The sequence below is a fragment of the Acomys minous genome (assembly GCF_964271855.1).
Source record: "Acomys minous genome assembly, chromosome: 2".
NCBI classification, from domain to species: domain Eukaryota; kingdom Metazoa; phylum Chordata; class Mammalia; order Rodentia; family Muridae; genus Acomys; species Acomys minous.
Window position 1 is genome coordinate 114,527,130 of NC_140484.1, and position 23,365 is coordinate 114,550,494.

The following is a 23,365-nucleotide window of genomic DNA, read 5'->3' on the forward strand; positions in this document are numbered from 1 at the left end:
GACTAAGAAGCTGTTTTAAAGCCAAGGAAATGTGGGTTCAAATCCCACTCCCCACCAGGTTCCTCTGGGCACTCCATGACGCTTTTGGCTTCCCTTAGAGAGGCCAGGTGGCCAGGGAGTCAACAAAATTATGTGAGCAGCTGGTCAGATAGGCAGCAGATACCGGAGCAAGGATGCGAAAACTCGTGGGCCCGCATGGCTTACTGCAGGGGTCTCAGGACACCCAAAGGTGTTGGGAAGAGGTGGGAAGAGATTGATGGAACCTGGGACAGGGCTACTGCTCCCAAGGGGGACCAGAGCCAAACTCAGAAATAATTGTCTCTACCAAGAAGGCATTTGTCAAGGTGGAAAGAGGAGAGGAGATGAGAACACGCGACTGTCCTGTCTGAAGGCAGGTTTTTTTTTTTTCATTCTGAGTTTATCTGCAATCCTTCCAACTTAGGGGCTGGGTGGGAAGGGGGACCATCAGTCAGTAAGTTGTTGGCCTGAAGGGTTGTCTCCTTCAGGAGGAAGAATCCCGCCCAAACTTTTCCGACATGCTGCTCCCAGCAATCCGGAGCTGGCTCTAGAGGGACATCGCTAGAGTCTCACTACCGGGCATCTCAGGTTCCTTGCGGTCTGGTGGGCATATTAATTCGAGTGTGTGTGGGAGGGGGAGGTGGCAGCCTGGGGCAATGGGAAAGAGCTCCTATGTGACTTAGCTTCTGCCTCTGGGTGTTGCTGTGGGTTCGTGTCTGCAACCCTAGACCCAGAAAAGCACACACCCATTGCACCTCCCCTGGGTAAATGTACCTAGAACAGTGCAATGACTTTCCACTGGACGTTGATTTAGGGACAGAGACAGGATTGGGCGGGGGGGGGGGGGGGGTCTATACTTTTGAGGCTGAAATCAGTTCCTCCACCTGATTTAAGGAACCAGAAGTCTCGACTCTAATCCTCCCTTCCTTGCCTCTGGGTTACCCTGCCAAGGAGTTATGGAGTTGCCTGCATGTCCTGGGCAAGGCTAGTTAGGAGACTCTGAAAGTACAAATGTTGGCCAACCAGTCACCAAGCCCAAGGAGAGTTTACTCACCAAAAGAAAACCTTACAGAATGAGCAACCCCTCCAGCCACATTTAAAACGTTTTAGAGGAAGGAATTATCAAAGAGGGCAGAGAGAACCTCTCTCTTAGAAATGCTGGAATTCCTGAAGTCGTGTTGAATTTAAATACAATTATGTGGTGTTTCTAGTGCCAGGGCTGGTTTGTTCATTCATGGTGCGCTTTCTCCAGAATACCATGCAGAGGCCAGGCTCTGGGCTCTGTAGTGGCTCTCATGACCCCAGCAAAGGGCCTGAACTCACACATCACCCAGCAAGTACTTGGGGGAGTGTTTGCTATTATTCATTTTAATATTAAATAATTGTGCTTTTCCTATATTTTCCCCCATGAAGACCACATTTAATCATGTTCACACTGGGAATCTTTCTTTAATGTTTGAACGCCATCATTAGCCCTCTGTACCCAGCAAGTACAGGGTATCCTGTACTACACTTCCCCTGCATCCTAGCATTCTTCTACCCTGGTGTGTGAAGGGGTATTCCAAGGGCTAACTCCCCCCCACCCCCCTTGAGATGGTTGGGTGGCAGATTAGCATTCAAACCCAGCCACTTGATGTTACATGAATTTGTTAAGGTCTTCAGCCTCCTTGAGGCTCAGTTTCCTCTCTCTAAAAAGGATTTAAAAAAAAGGGGGGGGGGGGACCTGTAGAAGTGGACCTTTTCACAGATCAAAGGGCATGATGTGGGCACATTTTCAAACCCTCTACAAACATTACAAACCTTAGTTCTTCTCCTTTACTGGGTCACAAGTCATAAATTCTGGGTAGTGCCAGTTTTGACCATTCTTAGAGACTGTATGTCTCGAGTTTTGGTGTGGATTTTTAAAATGATACCTTTTAGAACTGGATCCTTCCCAGGCCCCGCAGATTGGGTATTAGAGGTGCCTTGGCTGAGCCTAAGGGAGCCCACAGACTCTGGCTTGGAGTGTCACTCTAAGTCCATGACTGCCTAAAAGATTTACCCAGCCTCAGGCTGTGACACCAAGTTAGCAGGGGCTTTAATGAATTACTAGATCATATTATAGTGCCTCCCATGTAGTGAGGACAAGTATTATTTCTGGAAACTTTCACTCCATCATGTGTTTTGCAACCCTCTATGAGGGTGTGTGTATTCATAATATATATGCAAATATATGTACATTTTATATTTGCATAGTGTGTTTCTTATTGCAAGTTATAGTCCATAAAAATGTGGAAGATATCAGTTGCCGCCCAATGTAATGACATACTGGAACCTCATCATTTAGAATCCTAAAGCTAACCTGGGCTACATATGCGTTGAAGGAAAGCCTGAGCTACATTGTGAGAGCCTTTGTCAAAAGCCAAGGGCTATAAATAGAACTCAAAAACAGAAAGAAATGGGGAGAAGAAGAAAAAGAAAAAGGCACCAGTAACACCAGTAAAGAGGTGTTCCCGCCTCGTGGGTCCAGGTGGCAGGCACTAAAGTGTCCTTGCTGCAGCTGTACCAACACCTGGCCAGACTAGAGGCAGCTAAAGGTAGAACCTGGGGACAGCAAAGAAGGGCAAGTTCAATAAAGAGAAGACTCAGTGTCAGAGAGGAACCAAGACTGTGTACAGCTACACAGGTAAGTCCTGTCTTAAGAAGTGGACTTCAGTGTAGAAGCACATCTTAGAGACAGAGGTGCCTCTCTCCTGCTGTCAGGAAACTGTGCTCTGGGCTCCTGTGTCCCAGGAATATAGGAGGACAATCACTGTAGATGTTCCTTTAAGGATGGCTGTTAGAAGAGTCTGGAGAGAGATGTGGGCAAGATGGAGAGGGGGGGGTGGTTCTGGGAGAGGGAGAGAAAGAGAGAGAGCAGGCAAGAAAAGTACAGGACCAGAAGGAAAATTTGTCGGAAAACCGGTAAAACGGTTCCTTTTTTCAAAAGTTGAATCCAGGGCAAGAACGGAAATAGTTGAGTTTACTTTGAAAAACTCAGAGCCTCCTTGTGTGCAGCTGCTCTGTGTGTGTGTGTGTGTGTGTGTGTGTGTGTGTGTGTGTGTATGTGTATGTGTGTGTGTGTGTGTGTGTTAGAGGGTGGGCCCTGTGGGCTGGCTGAGGTGTGTGAGAGGCAGCTCTGCTCCCTCAATGGCCTTACAGTGTATCCCAAAGAAGCTTTTTGTTAAACTCGTGAATAGATGGATTGGGGGTATGAGGCTGGACATCAGGAATGGCTATTTGCTTACTTTTGAGGCTCCCTGTTTTTCCTTTTAAGACATCCATCCAGAAAAGGAGCCATGTCTCCTTCGGGATGGGGGGGTTCCACTATGGAGAGAGGGGGGCTGCCTATGCCTTTAATTGATTTGACTTGAGGAGCAAGAGGAGGAAAGAGACAGGGCTAGCCAGTTCTGCGTGCCTGGGGAAAAAACCCATCTATAGCCTTCTGGTCTCTGGCTATCCCCAATCCATGACTGCCCAGGTCTTCAAGGACCGCAATGATTTTCATTTAAGAAATTGCCAAGGGGACTTAGGGGAAAGGTCTTGGTCACCCCAGCACAAACTTATGAACACAGAACATCAAGGTTTTATCTAGAAATTCCACAGCTATAGCTGTCATTCATTCATTCATTCATTCATTCATTCATGAGTTACTTGCTACATACTGGGCTCTATATGTAGCTGACGCTGCCTTCTCTTCTTCATGGTCTAATGAAAGCAGGAGCTGCTATCATCTTGAGACTGGCTCCTCGTTTCTATAAAAGTTTGGTTCTCAACTAGAAGCCCTTTTGTTCTCCCTCCCTGTACACGTCTAAAGACATTTTCTGTTGTCACTGTTTAAAACGCTGCCCATATGCCATGGAGAAAGTCCAGCAAAATTGCCAAACACTTTTTAATGTATAGGATGGTAACACACACACACACACACACACACACACACACACACGCATACACACATGCAACACAAAAACCAGAATGTCATTAGTGCCAAGCCTTAGAGAGAGAAAAAAATGGCTCCAGACCTTATTCAGTCCTAGGGTCAAGCCACACCCAACAGAGTGAGACAACCGGAAGCAGGAGGGAGGATCTGGTTAGCAGCCAACAGCAGGCAACTAATGGGAAGTGAGCAGAAGGTAGAGTCTCAATGGACCAATAGAAAGAACGTGGCCTATATGAAAGTTGACATCTCAGCTGTGTACCTGTGGCAATGGGTTTACTCCTATGAGCCTTTTTCTGCATCTATGAAATGGACCTGTGGGTCCAAGATAAAGTAAATAAAGATACTGGCACAAAGTAGATCTTCATTATTATCTTTGAGGCTTTACTGTCTTTGAGGCTTTTCAAGGTCCTGTTATGGAAAGTTACAGCATCAGCAGGTGAGAACATGTGATCTCCAAGCCAAAGGAGGTTTCTGTTTGGGGCTGGTTGCCATAGCAACGTTTTCTGCTGGGGAAGGAGTGGGGGAGTGTGTGGTATCAGCACCTCCCTCACACCCAGCTATTAGCAGAGAGTGAGAAGGCCACTAGGGCTTGCTCTAGTGAGAGGTGTCCGGGTAGGTAGTAGAAGCATTACCAGACTTGGAGTCACAAGACACCAGCTCTGTGTGGCAGAAGCAGCTTCACCTCTGAGCCTTGTGTTATGTTTCTGTAAAACAGAGACAAATGGAGACCCTCTCCCAGAAGAGACCGGTGTCCATGAAATCCCTTATAGGGGTTGTCTGGAAGCCAAGGCAGGGATTTTATATGTCTGTGTTTAACTCAGTGCCAGGCACACATGATAGACTAGTTGATTGAATGAGTTGAGTGAGTGGGTGAATGAATGAACGAACAGCACACGAGCAAACAGATTACTACACTTTAAATTTCTGTCTTAACAAAGAGAAGACCTGTAACACCCAGATGGGCAATCTTTCACCTTCCCATTTCTCTGTCACTTGCTCTCCTCCCCAACTCCATCCCCCAAAATGGCAGCCTCTGACATCCAATAAATTCCCAGTCTCTCTACTTTTCCAGGAGGCAGCGCCCTCTAGAGCTCAGCTAAGACACCGCAGTTGGATGCCTGTGGAGGATGAGTGGGTCAGGGAGGCCAGCCTAGCTCCAGGGAAGAAAACTGAGTTGGGACCAGGAACTCCTTGCAGGTCTATCCAAACCTCTACTTTGAAAAATAAAGTTACACTAACTTAAGGCCCAACTGAAAGCAACTAGCCAAGGGGATGGATTTTGGTAGCTCACCCAGGGTCCCTGAATCTGCACTTTATAGGGTCATAAGACGTTAAAGCAAAGAGAGTTTTAGTATTCACACATCTCCTTCTTAATGAAGGTGGCATGGGGGTGGAAGGGGCATTTGCATGGAGGGGAGCTCTTCTCAGCACAGCCTCAGCTTCAAATAGGCTTCTGCACCCTCTCCATTCATTCCCCCAAGCCACTTGAAAGCAGTGTCAGGAGTCGGGGTGGGGAGGGGGAACATCATAGAAGTACTGTGCCGTCCAATCAGAACTCACTCATAGCTGGATATGGTGACACAGGCCTACAGTCCCAACTCTCGAGGACTTTAATCCTAAGAGGGTCTTGAGCTGGAAGGCAGCCTTGACTAGGTTGCAAGATCTTGTCTTTTTAAGAATGCTGTAGCTGAATTCCCGTAGTGCTTGCCTGACACCATGGTGTCCTGGCTTCCATTGAGGATGGAGGTGTACACCTGTGAGCCAAGCACTCAAGAGGGAGAAGCAGGAGAAGTGGGGGTGTGAGTAAGGGGGGCAGTCTTCCTCAGCTACATAGCAAATCTGAGAACAGCCTGGGCTACATGAGTCCCTGTCTCAGAAAATCAAGGTGTGCAGAGGAGAACTTTACCGCAGACAGTCCTGGGGCTGCGCTCTGTCATCTGCCCTTGATTCATCTTCTGGCTCTTTGCTCCATATCCTAATTGGCTTCAGGGCCATGCTAAGGAGTAAAGTCTTTTATAAGAGAAATGTCCAAGCACAGCATCCCAGGCTCTTACTTGCCTTAAAGAGCATGTCTTCCTGGTCCCAGCCACCACTCTAGTCATATGGAAGAGAGTCTTCCCACAGAGTCTGGACCCTTGGGCTGACACTCTTTGTCACCCCACCCCCCAGTTTCAACTCCCAAGCCAGGCTGCCTCACTTCCCAGCCTCTGTCTGTGGATGACTGAGGGGAACAGCTAGACTTCAGGATGTCTCTACGGCCTGCAGGATGTTGTCCAACTTGACCAGACCCTGAAAGGGAACTCTTGTAGACAGGGGGTTTGAGAATTCCTTCCGTTTGGGAATTAGAACCATCTAAGGAGCTGGTGAACACCGTAGATGGCGTGTCGACCTCCTCCTCCTCCTCTGTGGAATGAGGGATGGTGACAGGAATGCGGTTTTCTGATGATTCTCCCAGCCTGAGCCTCTTCATTGAGAATCTAGTGGCTGATGTTGCAGTTCTGCTCTGCAGGAGCAAGGAAGAGTCAAGAACTGCTCCACCTGGCCCCACCCCCACCCCCAGGACACAGCTGCTCTTGACCTTGTACTAAAAGAGTTCTTTTGTCCCTAGGGGCAAGACAGAGGTTCCCCCTCCCCCCTGCAAAAAAAATATGGCTTCTACAAAACATACCTTCAAGGGCAATAGACAGAGTGTTAAAAGGGGTGTCATCTCTTAGGGAGATTCAGAAGTTAAGCAGCCTTTTCCTGCCGGACTCTTTTGGTGCTGGACCCTCCTTTGAGCTTCTCAAGCAGAATGTGGCCAAGTAGAAGCTCTTTCTTCCTACAGCAGATTGAGGGACTCAGTCTAGAGAAATGCTGATCTGGCAGCTCTGTGGCAGGACAGACTGCTGCACTGGACCCAAGGGACAGGCCAGGGAAGAGGCAGGCCCAGCAGGTTGCCTAAAAATCCCCAGTCTCCTGCAGCTGAGAGTAGAGTCAGTTGGCAGAGTGCTTGCCTAGCACGCACAAAGCCCTGGGTTTGACAGCGCATGCTTGAGATCCCAGACAATCAGAGGTGGAAGAGGACCAGAACTTCAAGGTCATCCCTGGTCACATAATAAGGTCAGCCAGTCACATAATAAGACCCTTTCTCAAAAAAAAAAAAATGAAATAAATAAATAAATAAATAAAAATTCAGTCTTCTACCATCGCTGGCCAGAAGCTCTCTCCACCCTCCTGAGGGCTGGGTCTAGCCTCTTTTTCACACCAGCCACCTTCTATTTAAAGGTCTGCGGCACTACACACTCTTTTTTGGCTCCTTTTGCTGCTATTGTTTTCTGGACCTATAGGGAGGAGGAGCATTTTGTGTTGTTTGTGGGTGGAGGGTGGAGCAGGAGCCTCAGGCCAGTCCTGCTAAAGAATTGAGCTCCCTCCAAGCTTCATAACTGAAGCTGAGCTCAGTCCTGTGTGCTTTATTTCCCTCTCTGTGACACCAGAGGCCATGTGTCTGTGGCTAGCACTCCTGGGAGTTGAGCAATGCCTTCAGAGCCCAGGAAGGCGGTGTCTTGTCTAGCACTTGCCTCTGTCGCCCCATTCATACCATCACCCTCACCCAGGCCCAGAGGGTCCAGCCAGGAGCTCTTTCACCACATCTCAAGGCATCTGCCTCCTCCCCAATAGCCTCAGTCTGGGATAACCACTTGGTTCTCCCAAACCAACCCACATTGGCTTCTGTAGCTAGTTTTGATATTTTAGCAGAGAGAGTCCTCTATGCCTCTAGGACATGGTTGCTTTTTGTGAGCTTCACCTCCGTTCCTGGGGGACAGGAGTGTTGACTCGGTCTGGGGGGAGGATGAGAAGGGCTGTAACCAAGGAGAAGCTTGGCACTGGGTTATGGCCTGAGCTTGGTAGACTTTCCCTGAGCCTTCCCACTGCCCTCCTCTTGGGAGTCCACCTACCATCTCAGGTACTTAGGGACTCCTGGTCTACCAGAAGCCAAACTAGGAAGATGCTCCTGGGCCAGATAAGACTCTGGTAACGTGTGATGGCTGGAAAAGGGTAGCCGATGCATGAAAAGCCCTGCAAGGGATGATCCATCCTTAGATGTGTGCAGCAATCAGGCAAGCAAGGCCATCTATAGAGCCTTTCCCAGCACTGGACTGTAGAAGCTTCCAAAAGGCCTGAGAGTGGTCCTGGCGTACATGCTGTCCATGGGCTCTCGGGAGTCGGTGTACAGACATCCCCACTCGGCTTCATTCCCCGATGTCCCACTGGCCACTGGGCTCCCCCACTTCTGGCCTCAGGGTTTTGCCCTTTCTGTTATGCAAACTACTTGCTCTTGCCACTTAGTTGTTCGGGTTCACATGTCACTTTCCTTTTGGCCACCCCACTGAACGGAGACAAATGTTCCTTCTCTCATACCCTGGCTACCCTTTTGCGGTTTTTGTAGTTGATCACTGTTTGCAAGTTTCTTTGATGCCTCTGTCCCCTTCCACAACCCTGTCAAATAATGGACAAGTAACCTCCACCCAGCCCTCTTCAACTAGGCTCTCGGAGATCTGCTGTGGGAGGGGGAGTCTATGAAACCCCCACTTGAGTCACAGAGATGCATAGAGAGGGGTAGAGTCAATAATCTGGGGGATCCCTTTGTCAGACTCTATCAGGGCCACCCTAGTTTTCTGTCTTTTGAAACCCACCAATAAGGTGTATTCTATTCTTATGATAGATAAGAAACCTAGGACCCAGAAAAGAATGTTTTCCCAGCCGAGCCACAGCTCAGAGGCACAGCCACCTGGGTGTGTTCTGCCATCAGTGGGGGAACACCAATGACCCATAGAAGAGAAGGATGGCCACCTCCATACTCCAGCAGTCTTCTTCCCAGATTCCCTTAGCAGCTTCTACAGGCTCAGCGACATAGGGAGCAGCTGTTCTCAAAGACCATTTGCTCTTTTACATTGTTACCAGCTTTGGGGCTCAGAATTCCCACATGTGCCATGGATCATCTTTCCTCTGGCAGTTTTTCGGTCTTGTGAGTCCAGGGTCCGTGCGCCATCTGTGGACGTGCAGACAGGAAGAAGGCAACGTGCTGAGACCAGAAAGCAGATAGGACATGGTGCCCCGGCCACTCCGAGTTCCAACTTGATGACTTCAGAGACTCCAAAGAGCCTTGCTTTTCATGGGCTTTCCTGAGGGATGCTCCACATCTCCCTCCAGTTTCAACTGTATCTTTCTCCAAACTCCACCTCCAGGGTCCTCCTGGAACCACAGCACCGTCTTATCATCCTTCATTTGAGGCAGACTTTAGTTTTGTTGGCAGCACCCTTCCCGATGAGTTTACAAAAGAATTTTCAAGGCCACTGTCATCCAAACACAGAGGGGACCGAGACGTCTCAAGCCAAGCGTAGCTTCCACTAGCAGTGTTGATTCTTCACACTGTACCCACAGCTCCTTATCTGTCTTAGTTAGGGCTCTGTTGCTGCGAAGAGACACCATAACCGCAGCAACTTTTATAAAGCAAAACATTTCACTGGGATGGGCTTACAGTGCAGAGGTTCAGTCCATTATCGTCATGGCAGGAAGCCTGGTGGCACGCAGGCAGGTGTGGTGCTGCAGAGGGAGCTGAGAGCTCTACATCTGGACCCTCGGGCAGCAGGAAGTGACAGCGACACTGGGCCAGGCTTGAGCTTCTGAGACCTCAAAGCCCACCTCCTAGTAACATACCTCCTTCAACAAAGCCACGCCTACTCCAACAAGCCACACCTCCTAATAATTCACTCCCTAAGGGCCTATGGGGGGGGGGCATTTTTATTCACACCACCACATTATCTATGAATTGGGTATAATCACTTGACCCCGAGGTTGGGTGAAGTGAGGTGATGCAGCTAAGCCAAGGTGCTCCACACAGAGTGGGTCCAAGCACCAGCTGCTCTTAAGCCTGAGGAACCCAGCTTCCTGGCCTGGCATCTCAGGTCATGGCGCCATCTCCAATTGCCCAAGCTGAAACTGCTTTCTTACCCCTTAAGACTGCTTAACCATCCTAGAATAAGAGCAGAAGTGCTATCTGCCTTCTACCAGCCCGAAGCTGGCTGGGAACAAGGTAGATGGAAAAGCGTGGTCTGCCTCCGGATAGGCCAGTAACCACAGCAGGCCTTGTACCCAGGCTCCCTGCACTTCGCAGCTCCAGGGGGATTCACTGCGGTCCATGAGGGCAACTGCACCTGAATGGGCCTTTTGTAACCTTTCCCGTCATCCTGGATGATCCTTCTTCACTCCTTCAGCCATTCTCTTAGGAATGTGCTGCAGATGCTGCAAAAGATAGGCTAGTGAGGATGCTGGTGCAGGTGTTGTCACTGTGGTCAGCAAGGCTGTGCCATCAGGAAGTGAGTGAGTAGCCGAGGGGTTGGTGTTATTCCACGAGTTGCCTCCGGCCCCTCCTAGATCACCCATTTTTCTCCATTCTCTCCTCCAAGGATTGGATATTAGAGGATTCTAAATGTCCCAGGAGAACAGTTAATGGCTTTTATTAAGTGGAGGCGGCTGAGTGTAGTTCTGCCTCTAACCAACACCATGGCCCCTGTGAACCCCAGGGAGGGGCGAGACTCCTAACACAGATAAAGACAGAAACCTTAAGGAAACCAGGGCTTTACTTCTGGACTTCTCCTCATAGGATCTTGGGAGTGTCTCTCTCTCTCTCTCTCTGTTTCTACAAGGAGTCCACACAGTTCATCAGAAAGCCACAAGGAAACAGAGAGGTTCCATAAAAGCCAAAGAGTTAGGGAGCCAGCCTAAGAAAGTCCCAAGGATTGGATTCTAGTGGCAGGACTGATATAAAGTCCCAGAAAGAGCATCAAGAACAATCCCAAGGCCTTCAGTCTCTGCTGAGAAAAGAAGGACGGTAGAGAGAATAGGTAAAATATAAGAAATAATGTAAAAAGTCCCTGTAAGGTCAGCTGCCAAGCGAGAGGGGAGCATCTCCTGCACGGAGAAAGGTTTAGATCAGCTGTGTAGTCAAAAGCTGTCCCTCCTGTTCGTCCCCTGGGGTTGCATAACAGTGTGCCACAAAGTCTGACAATTTAAATTACAGAGATTTATCATCTCATCGTTATGAGAGCTAGGTGGCCTTTATCAAAGTGTCAAGAGTGGAAGTGACCCTTCTAGAACCTGGATGGGAAATCCTCCGGTGCCCTTCCAAGTTCAGGGGGCCATGGCATTCCTTGTATGCCTGCTACACCACTGCATCACCCTGATGTCACCCCAGTATCTGGCTTTCCCCCTCTTTTAAGAACATCAGTCATGCAGCAGTGGTGATGCACACCTTTAATCCCAGCATTCGGGAGGCAGAGGCAGGTGGATCACTGTGAGTTTGAGGCCCACCTGGTCTACAAAGTGAGTCCAGGACAACCAAGGCTACACAGAGAAACCCTGTCTCGAAAAACAAAAACAAACAAACAAAAGAACATCAGTCATATTGCATTAAGGTCATATCCCAATGGCCTCATCTGAACTTAATTACATCTACAGACACCCTGTTTCCTAGTTATAGCTCATACTCAAAGTCACAAAGAAAAGCATTTCAATATACCTGATTTGTGGTGGATACCTGTCAGTGTGTAATACTCTTGATGGGCCTGCTACTGTGATTTAGACCTCTAAACCCAGAGTTAGGGGAAGCTCTCTGTAGGGGGACAGACCCCATATTTTATTTAATGCTAACTGAAGACCAAGCAAGGACAGAAATACCTTCCGAGGGTCTACACAGATATCACATATGCATAGTATACCCCCGTGAAGCCAAGGAGTGTCCATCTGACTACCCCATTTTACAGACGATGAATCTGAGGCAGGGCTCGTAGGCAGTAGGACCAGGATGTGCACTCTTGGCTGATGGACTCCAAAGCTCCTGGCTACTCAGCATTCCACTCAAGCAGAGAGTGGATGTCTCAGTCTTAAGTTGTTTCTCCTGCAGCAGAAGGACGAGGGGCCTGTCCCCCAGCCTGGCTTGTCATATCAGTCAGGATGTTTGGGAGGAAGCCCTTTTCTCTGGCCAAGAACTTCATATTCACTTGGGGGCAGAGGCAGAGCCCCTTCTATGAGCTAAGAAGGTCTTAGACCCAGAATCTGTTGGGCTCTGACAAAAGAGTTCTGTTTCCCAGCAGAGTCCCACAAGTTAGGTGTGTGTGTGTGTGTGTGTGTGAGAGAGAGAGAGAGAGAGAGAGAGAGAGAGAGAGAGAGAGAGAGAGAGAGACAGACAGACAGACAGACAGACAGACAGACACACACACACACACACACACACACACAGACACACAGACAGACAGACACACACAGACAGACACACAGACAGAGAGAGATTTTCTGTCTGTACACACCATCTGATTTTCAGAGGTCAACTCTAGGTGCCATTCCTCCTCAGTCGCCAGCCAACTTGTCATTTGAGGGTCTCTCATTGGCTTGGGGCTCACAGGTTCCACTACACTGACTCATCAGTGAGCCCCAGGGATGTACCTGTCTCCACCTCCCCGCCCCACTGCCCCCACCAGGCCTGGGATTGTGAGCATGCGCCACCACACCAGGATTTTTTTAAAGCTGTGTTTGGGACTTGAACTCAGGTCATTGTGCTTGTGCAGCAAACACTTCCCCCACTGACTTATCTCCCAACCCAGATTCCCATGAGTTCGAACACAGAGACAGCATGCTCTCTCACCAGCCAAGACACTCTTGTCGCCACTGTCCCCAGCTGAGCTGACCTTGGTCACTGAGGAGGCCATTGGTTTTGATACACAAACTCCAGTTCTCCAAATTGCCTTCAGGGCCAGAATTGATTTCCCCCTGTGATTACACTGAATGCAAATTTTTCAAAGGATTTAAATTTTTATTTTATTTTCAGAAACTCTTTTCCCTGTCAAAACTAGTAAAGGCAGTGTAGGAAGCTTGGGAAAGATAAACATTGAAGTGAAAAGAAAAATGAAATCTACTCTAAACTTTCCACCATAAGGACCAATGTCACCTTTCTGTCTGCTTTTTCTTCCTTGTAAATGTGCACAAGAATAAATGGGGCTGTGGCCTACCGATTATCATGCAGCTTGATTCTGGTAGTTAACATGCAAGTGTCAATGTGTCTGCATGCCAGTTCCCACGCTGGAGTATTTTCTACACCAGACTTCTTTCTGGTCACAATAGGGGACACAGCGAGAGGGATAGAAAGATTTCCTTGTCCTCAGGGAGCCTGTGGTGTGGGTGAGAGACCATCTGCAGGGAATTCTCCTAGTCAGCACGGTGCAGGGAGTCCTAGCTCTTTTGCTCGAGTGCTGCTGCTGATATTGCAAGAGCTGGTGAATTTTTCCACAAAGGAAAAAAAAAATCACAGCTGCTACCATCCAGTTCAAATGGACCTGCGACTCAGCTGAAGTACAGTTTGGGGTCACTGAGGTCTGCAGGGGCTCCTCCCCATAGATATGTGCCCCCCCGGAAGCCAGAGACCTGAGCTTGCTGCTCTGAGTTGGCTCCAGTTCCCTGGTTCTCCTGTGAGTATCCAGTGCCAAACGATAAGTATCTCTCATACCACGTGGCCCTTAAAATATTCCCAGCACCCACATGGCAGCTTACAACTGTCTGTAACTCCAGTTCCAAGGGATCTGACACCCTTATACCAATGTACATAAAATTAAAAAATTAAATAAACCAACTAATTCATATGCTGCTCAGATAAATAATCAATGGCCTGACATCACAATGGAAGGAAGACGGGTTGTGCTGGACTCGTTAGCAGACAGCATGGTGGTCCCCAGTATGGCACATGCCTGGGAGATTTCTGAGGGAAATTTCTGATCAACTTCTTTTCTGCCTTCTATGGTGCTTTAGACCTGTTGTCCACAAAGAAACGACCCTCCACTGGAATGTTCAAGATGTGCCCTGTTGTGGGTGCTGTTGGCAGTGTGGTACCTGAGAAGACCCTGTTCGTGGGGGAGAGGGTGTCATCCTTAGTTAGATATATAATGGACTCCAGAAAGACATGAAGGTTGTCCAATGGAGATAGGATGGGAGGAGCCCTAGAAACTGTCTTGAGGCTGGGGAGACGCTATCAGTTTCCCTCTGCAGGAGAAGTAAGAGCCAAATTCACAGAGACAGGAAGTAAATGGTGCCTGCCAGGGGCTGGAAGGAGGGAGAAATATGGGGTGGCTGTTTAATCAATACAGACCTTCAGCTCTATGAGAGGAAAACGGTCCAGGAGATGGAGGGAGGGAGTGGGAACTCAACAGGGTGGCTGCCCGAGGCTGTTAACTTGTATCCTTAAGGTGCTTGAAATGACACATTTTATAGTGTGTGTATTTTAACCCAATTCTGAGTGAGTCATTAAAATAAAAAAAAAGGAGGTCTAGGGATGCTAAGGATACCAGTCAGTTGGAGAGGTGCTTGCTTAGCACAGGAAAAGCCATGGGCTGGATCCCCAGCACCACATAGGCCAGGTTTGGCGGTAGTCCCAGCACTTGGGAGGTTGAGTCAGGGAATCAGGAGTTCAAGGTCATTCTTAGCTATATACTGAGGCCTAGGCCAACCTGAGTTACCCAGTCTCAAAACAAAAGGAAAGGCAGATTTGTCTATGAGCCCAGCCTTAGGAATAAAACACAGTTTGAGAAGAGATGGGGGCAGCAGTGAGGAGCGACAGATTTGACAACCTGCTGGAGAGGTTCTTGAGCACTGTAATCCTGTTGGCCTTACTGAGGATGGTCCCACAGCCTGAGCAGGCCAGCCAGAGGATGAGGACATTCTGGAAACAGCTGGAAAGGGAAGAAGCAAAGAGGAAACAGCTTGCGAGTGCCTGTGGCTCCTCTTCAAGCCCTGATTTTGAGGTACTCTCTGAGGGTTTCAGAGATAAGCTCCACCCCTTTAAGGTGTGGAGGCCTTCCTTTGAAACAAAACCAATCTGTAGCAGGCACTTAATATATGTCTCTAACCTGTGGTCCCACCCTCCCCCACCTCTTTGGTGGTGTTAAGAATGGAACACATGCTGTTAGAGTTTTGTGCCCCTGAGATAGACGCCCAGCTTCTTAATCTATTATTTTGTTTTAAATTTTTATTTTATTCTATGTGTATGGTTGTTTTGACTGCATATGGGCCTAGTGCCTGTGGAGACCAAAGAGGGCATCGGATCCCCTGAAACTGAAGTTACAGATGGTTGTGAGCCACCGTGCTGTTGCTGGGAATCAAACCTACGTCCTCCAGAAGAGCAGCCATTGCTTTTAAGTGCTGAGCCAATCTCTCCAGACCCCTCCACCTTTACCCATGAGATGGCTCAGCTGGTAAAAAGTGCTTGCTGTCAAGCCTGGCAATCTTAGTTTAGTTTGTGGGACCCACGTGGTGAAAGGAGAGAACTGACTTTTTGCAAGTTGTCTTCTGACCTCCACTTTCACACTGTGGCAACCACACACACACACACACACACACAGAGAGAGAGAGAGAGAGAGAGAGAGAGAGAGAGAGAGAGAGAGAAGCAAACAAACATATCCAGGGTGCCCCTTTGTCTGAGGCCCTTTAATACCTCCTGTGATGCCCTATTCAGCAGCATCTTCATCAGCAGCCTCCCTGTATATGTGGGCAGCAGGGAACTGGTTAGCATGCTTAATCTCCATGGGATCAAAACCGTCTGGCTCTGATGCTCCTCGGCTGTGAGATGCCAGGTTAACCACCTCTCTGACCCCACCCCCACCCCTCTCTCTGTCCCCTTGATTCTAAAACAGAACTGATGACAGTCAGCCTCTCCCAAGACTAATTTCCATCCAAGCTCCATTGTAAAGAATGCCTGTCAGGAACAGGGAGGAGGGAGAAATATGGGGTGGTTGTTTAATCAATACAAACCTTCAGTTCTGTGAGAAGAAAATGGTCCAGGAGATGGATGGAGCGAGTAGGAATTCAACAGGATGGCTACTTGAGGCTGTTAACACATATGCTTAAAGTGCTTGAAGTGACTCATTTTAACCTCACATGGGGTCCAGCCTCCCTCTAGGAACACCCTAGAGGCAAAGTTGTGGTCATGCCATGGAGGAGGAATGGCCAAGGGTGAGTGAGATCCAGTACTTTCCTCCATGCATAGTCTCCTTGCTGAGGCAAGCAAACACTCTAGGCAGCATATGCTCCTGCTGTGATTAAGAACAGTGGTAAGGGCTGGAGAGATGGCTCAGAGGTTAAGAGCACTGTCTGCTCTTCCAAAGGTCCTGAGTTCAATTCCCATCAACATGGTGGCTTACAACCATCTATAATGAGATCTGGTGCCCTCTTCTGGTGTGCAGGTGTACATGCAAGCAGAATGCTGGATAAATAATAAAAATAAATACATCTTTTTAAAAATGAACAATGGTGAGCTTTATCATGACAGCATTTCTTTGTAGACTTCCTGTAGGAGAGGCTGCCTGGCAAAGATGTAATCCTACCTGGCTGTGGTAGCCTCTCTGCCCACACCTGGGACAGGGTCATCCCCCAAAACATCGATCCTTCCCACCACCAATGCCATTAGACCCCTCGGGAAGGCTTTTCAGGACCTAGCCCAGTGCAGTTTCTACTGTTCTGTGATCCTACAGATGAATCTGTCTGGGGAGCCTTGGGCCCCTGCACCAGAAGCTTGCAGATCGCAGATGCCTAGTGAGGAAAAGAGAAACGGGGTGGGGGGAGAGAAAAGAAAACCAAGAAGAGTTTGGCACTGTCTGAAGGAAAGGTAATTATCCCTGACACATGAGGGCCAGAAACAGGCTCTTCCAAGAAGAGAAAGCAGTGCCGCTGCAGAGCCATCACATGACACAGAGGTCCCTCCAATTGTCCACTGTGGACCCATCTTTGATGGGACATGGTATGACTGGTGAATCAGGAAAGAGTTAAGGATTTTTTTTGTTGGAATTGGTCATGTAGAAGAGCTTACCTCAGCCTCCAGTCCCTCCAGAAGCCAAGTTGATAGCTCACGGCACAAGATCTCCAGCACAAATCCCCACTGTGAATATAGACTGGCCGGCCTGGCCCAAGGCCCTCAGGTAAACAGTCTCTCTTATCAGGCAGGGCATTCTAAGAGCTCAGAGCTCACCTCCTGGGAGCTGGGAGCAAGGCTTAAACTTTATCTTAGACAGAGTCAATTCTCTACTGCTCAGAAGGGTCACTCTGTGACACCCTGATCTGCTACACAAAATCCCATGAGCACACGCACTGTATTCTATGAAGTTTGCCCATGACTCCCATTGGCTACCAAAAGAATATACGGCCCAAAGGGAGCTCAGTAGGTGATCTTTGGGATGTCTTTCCCAGCATCTGAAAGCAGAGGTGCACATCAGGGTCCAAGGAATGAGGTTTGATTCCACATAACTGCCCACCCCCTTCTACCAAATCCCTAAACTAAACAAGATTCTGGACATCTGTCCCAAAAATGAAGGAACTGGGCTGATTGGCTACATCCCAGGCACACGAAGCTTGATTGTCACCCCACGCATGTAGTGGCAGCTTCTCTCGAGCAGGTATTTCCACCAAGACCCTTAGCTTTCATTCGTCTTTGTTAAAGATCATTTTTGGACGTGTGGGCTCAACTACCACCGAGGAAGGCCATCAGGGGTGTCGTGACTCTGGGTCCCAGCTCCTCCCCCAACATCTCCTAGTCTTGCCAGGTTGGCAGTGAGAATGGAGTAGCAGGAACGGAGCTCTTGGCCCCAGGAAAGGTGCTCATTTCTGATGGAAAGTTGAGGCCGAAGGACACTCCTTTCCAAAAACCCAAGTCTCATATTTACCCAAAGTCTGAAATTAATGCAGAAAAAGCTTCCTAGCTCCCCAGGCTAGAGTGGAAGGCTGAAACAGGAAGAGGAAGATCCCAAGTACTGGGGTCCTTTCCACAGACTGAACAGGGCAGAACTGAGTGGCCCTGGGTGGGTAAGCCAGGAGCCAGAAACGGTGCCCAGAGCTCCTCCAGTTCAACAGGAAATTCCTAGGGCTCTGAAAGCGAGCACAGGGAGGGTGGGAGCCATGGGGAGAAGCCAAGTAGTTGAGTCAGTGCCCACTTTTATCCAGGCGGTTACTCCAGCCTATAGCCATTGTCCCAGTGTCCTGTCCTTGTGAAGCCCTCCTGCCCGGTGCCTCAGTGTGGCCTCCCCCTCAAGAGTAACCACCATCTGTAAGCTTAACACTACTTCCATTCTCAGAAGGAATCCAGGAGAGTCATTCATTCTTTCTACAAATACCGAGTTCCCCTAGTGTACCACACACTGTTCTGGACGCTAGGAATAAAGAGGACAAAAGTCCCTCCTGCACAGAGCATAACTCTAGTAAGAGAAATAGACTATTCACAATTAAAAAAGGGGGGACAATGATTTCAAATGATGGCAGGTGTGGTATCCTTTTGAGATCCAGTTTCTGAGCTCTGATTTTTTTTTTGGAGTATTTGCATATGCATAATGATGTATCTAAGAAATGGTTCTTATATCTAAACAGTAAATTCATTTGTTTCATCTCCACTTTATACATAGTCCAGAGGTGATTTTGATACTGGTCATGGAACAAAGTTTAATGGTGAGAGATTTGACACCTGGGGAATTTGTATTGGTGCTCGGTTTTGGATTTGGGAGCTCTCTGGGTTTTTCAGATTGGAGGTATCCCACTTGTGATGCTGTAGACTTTGGGTTTGCCACATGTGACATGACAGTTTTGGGTTGTTCCACATGCATTGAGTGGATGAGGTGTAACAGGTGGGTGTGGTAAAGGAATATGTAAGGAAGGGAACATTTGAACTAAAACTGCAAACTGAAAAGTGGACAGCCACGGAAAGTTCGGGAAGGGTGTGGGGGGAGGGGCAGGGAGAGCAACTACAAATGTTGCTCCCTTAGGAGGATCATTCAGTGTGCCGAAGGCACAGCTAGAAGGTGGCTGGAGTCAGAGGCACATGGGATAGTGGTGTCATATGTGATCCAATCAGAAGCAGGAGACAGTGTGTGGTACATGAGATGCTGCGCTTTATACTGGAGACACTCATTCTTACCCAAGAAGCCCCTAGGCCAAGTTCTCTTTGTGGAGGCTGTCTGTCCCATGCTCAGCACCTCTCACTCATTTAAGAGATCCATTTGATAACAACTCCCTTTCTCCCAAGGCCCCTGTCTCCTCTCAGCAGTACCTGACTATCCAGGGGCCCTAGAGACTCACCGTGATCTGAAGGGAAGAAAGGACATCTTTAGAGCAGGTTATCACAGGAAGCCATTCCCCTGCCTCCCACCTATGGAAATTCCAGGCAGTGATAATAAGAAGCTTGCCCATGACCACAAAGGAGGCAGGTTTTGAGACAAGGTATAAACCCATGATGTGTACTTAAGGCACTCATCTCCCGCATACTGCATTGTCTCCTAGGAAACCGGAGAAAAGGCTATTTCAGGAAACTGGATGGATCCTGGGTTCAGAGTGGACCCCATCTTATCACAATGTAACCAAGTCAAGAGATATTGGTAGCTATGGGGTGGAGGGAATCAAGAGAAATCAGTGCTCTCTTCTCAAGAGTTTAGGGTCAGCTGCTGCCAGCGTTCCACTGTGCTCCCTCCCACCTCCACAAACAAAGCATCCCCTACAAACATTCTTTGTACCAACCATCCTGAAAACCATTAAAGGACGGCAGCAGCCGGGGCACTGTGGTGCACACCTTTAATCCCAGCACTTGGGAGGCAGAGGCAAGCAGATCACTGAGTTCAAGGCCAGCCTGGTCTACAAAGAGAGTCCAGAACAACCAAGGTTACACAGAGAAACCCTGTCTCAGAAAAACAAAACAGAAGGATGGTTGCAAGGCCTGTCTGTCACCCAGCTAGCAAGCTGTTGGTGTAGATGGTGCTCATGTACCATATAACTCTTGTGCAATTGGCCTGGTGGGTACAAGGCAAGAGCCACCATGTTGGGATGATAGATATGACCCTACAGTGGGTTTCTAACTTGCAATTGAGTGTAGTGAAGGAGAGAACTCAGAGCCCAGCACGATCCCTCCCTCTGTGTGAGTAGATGGTCCCAGCGTGAACCGGGAATCCAGCTTACCTGCTGCATCCTGTAGACTGGGAGCCCCAAGAGCAGCAGCAGCAGAAGCAGGCCCCCCTTAACCCTGCATCCTCCAGTCTCAAGACAAACTTGAATTTGATTCAGGATATATTCACTTACCTCTCTGTGTTGCGCATCCTTTTTGTCCTGCTCTTTTCTGCTGTCCTTTCGTTTCCTTGGTGGGTTTCTGAGCTCTCCTATTTCTCTCTTTATGATATAGTCTGTGTTTCCGTATTCTGACTCTCCTTCACAGGCTCACATGGAGGCAGCCTCCCATCTGCCATCTTACCCAGAATCCCCTTTCCCCTAAATCTGATTTTCCCCTAGCTCCTCATTGGTTGAAATCTGTTTACTGAATGAGTTATGAGTGAGTGAGACTGAAGAACTTAAATGGATGGGAATGTAGAAGGAAACATCTGTAGCCATGAGATCTGTACTTCAGCCCAGGCCCAAGACACTTATACCTATGTGTTCTGGACATGCTAATTAACCTCTCCAGTCAGATACCAGCTATTTATAGGGAATAGCAATACTTATGTTTTTACAAGATGCTTTGTCCATTTGAGTTTTCTTTTGCTTTCCAAAAGTCTCATGGAATCCAGGCTGGCCTAGACCTCACTGTGTTGCCAAGGATGGCCTCGAACTCATGATCTTACGTCTGTCTCCTGAATGCTGGGGTTCCAAGCATGTACCACGGTTCCTGGCCTTAAAGATTAGAAACAATCTTGGTAACGCTAAGAACACAATTCCTGACACACAGCAGGTCCTGTAGACTCTCAATGACGGCCAGCAGCTGTCTTCAGACTGTCCATGAAGCCATCATGTAATCGGATTCTCACTGGAAAATTCTCCCTATTCCCTAAAGATAGAGAGAAGATGGCTGTCCTCAGTGACCAAGGAAGTCCTGAGAGCCACTGAGAATCACTAGAGACATAGGTGGCAGCATCTGGCTCCTAATTTATGGTCTACGGTTTTACTTCAAGTCATGGCCTATATCCAGTCCGAGTGAATGTCACCACCCTTCAGTGACTCGAGTAGGAGCAGTGTTCTCATTGCCAGCTGTCATTGAGAGTCAAATGGCCATGCACCTGGGGCATCCTTTAAATTAAAACTAGGCATGCATCACACTTGAGTCACCACACACTGGGTGACAGCTTTCCTGGCTGCACAGGCCCAAGGCTCAAGGCCCATGGTAGGTAGTCAGTGCAGGACACTAGATTAACCGCAACAATGTAGGGGGTGGGGTGCATGGGTTCTCTGTCCTCAGCGAGGGAGAATCCAGTGGGACAAGATTCTACAATTCAAGGAGACACATCTGCTGAAGGCCATACAGCAGACCATGGCAACCCTGCCCTATGCTATGGATCCTGCCTTCTCAGCACTGTAGAGGTAGGAGGCAAAGCGTCAAGGAGACTAAGTAATTGCACCAGTGCTGTGTGCTCCTGTTTAAGTGTCACAGCTGTGACTTAACAAGATCTGTCTGGAACCAGCGGCACACTCTCGCAACTGCATCTCGCATCCTCTCTCAAACCCCTTGTGCATCATTCCCTGGAATCACACCCCTCCTCACCCCCTATGCCCTGTAAACAGTTGACCTTGTAGATTAAAGCATCTATAAGAGAGAAGCCACCAGCCAGGATGTGCTGCTCATTCATAAATTGGCTTTAACATATGAAACGGTGAAGAACAGCCAACACTCCTCGTGTAGGCCTGTAATCCCAGGTACTCAGGAAGCTGAGGCAGGAGGATCACAGGGTTAAATCCTGTGAGGACCACCCTGTGAGTTCAAGCCTACCCTGGGCAAATTAGCAAGACTCTATCTCAAAATAAGAAGTGAAAAAGAGCTGAGCTGAAGATGAAGCTTGGGTAGGGCCCTTGACTAGACCATAGGACTGTAAGTTTCAACTGCAGCGTCTCAGAGAGAAAAAGAAAAGGCACGGCCAAGAGGAGATTGTGTCCAACCGAAGTCCTTAGGACATCTTCCAGGGGTGGCGTTTATGCTGGGCCTCTAAAAAGAGTCAGACTAGGCCAAGTGTAGAGCTGAGGGGACAACAGTGTGTGTGGACAGAACTGGGTAGTAGAAAGGAGGTTGGGGGAGTGGCCAGACCAGAGGCAAACAGCACTAAGGGGTGACAAGGACAAGCCCACATAAGCATAGAGCTGACGCCACAGACACCCAGCCAAGGAGTCACTTCTCCATATCTTGTCATCTTTTCTCCCACTGGTGCCACCTGCTCTGCTCTTGCCCTCATCCTCACCCCCCTACCTGCCCTTCTATTCCCTAAACATGGCAGAACCCACATGCCCTCACCACTTCCCTTCTCCTCCCCCCTGGTACACTCAAGGGCAGCCAGCATCTTTCTGCCTGTGAGGAATTCTCCCAGAGAATGGTCTTGTCTTTAGCCCTGGCTGTTGAAACAGACCAGGCAAGCACGAGGAGGCCCCTAACCAAGAAGAAGTCCATGAAAGGGAGACATGAAACTTACTCTGTCTCTGCATGTCAAAAGCCACCAAGACTGCATGGAGTTAGCACTTAGAATCCCAGAGCGTCCCTGGGGCTGAGTCTCACATTTCCATTTAGGTGGGGGGTGGGGTGTAGCTCAGTTGGTAAAGCGCTTGCCTAGAATGCACGAGGCCCTGGATTCAGCCCCCAGCACCGTATAAACTGAGTGTGGTGGTGCAGACCTGCAGGAGCATCAGAAGTTCAAGGTTACACTCAACTGCACAGTGAGTCCAGAGCCAGCCTGCGCTCCATGAGAGCCTATCTCAGAAAAAGGAAAACAAACTAGATGTTCAGTGTCCACTCTGGGCTTGATCCAGGTTAGGACTCGGCACCCTCATTTATGTCTGCCATCCGTGGGTTCAGGTTTGCCTGCCCCCATAGGCTATCAGCTACGCTGAGGGAAGAAAAGCTCTTTCCTATTTTCTGGTCCTTCTCAGTTAGAGCTTCCCCAGGAAGACCAAACTGTGGCCTTGAGTGCTTTATCTGCACCGCACCGCTCCCCCCACTCCCCTCCCCCCCACTCCCACCCCCACCCCACCCCACCCCTGCCCCTCCACCCTGCCACTCGTGCCTTTGCCAGGGGCTCACTTCATTAGCTAGAAAGAAGGCTTGATTGTGGAGCTGGACACAGGATGTTCCCGAGATAACAGAGCACAGAACAAATCCGGAATAAGAAAATCAAAGATGAGAGAAGGAAGAAAAGAGAGGAAGGAGGGAGGAAGTAAGGTAAGGAAAGAAAGGAAAATATGAAAGAAAAGTGATGACGTATAAGAAGAGAAACATTAACTATGTGTTTGTGTGTGTGTGTGCACGCACACGTGCGGGAGTGCTCGTGAGCGTGATGTCTCCACCCTACAAGTGCAAAGACTGTAAACAGT

At 48.8% G+C, this 23,365-nt stretch overlaps 1 protein-coding gene across 2 annotated transcripts in view; it reads left to right on the forward strand.

Moving 5' to 3' along the window:
* The window catches only part of ACAN (aggrecan), a 64,691-nt gene that overhangs the window by 647 nt on the left and 40,679 nt on the right, over positions 1 to 23,365 (forward strand). The window lies entirely within an intron of this gene.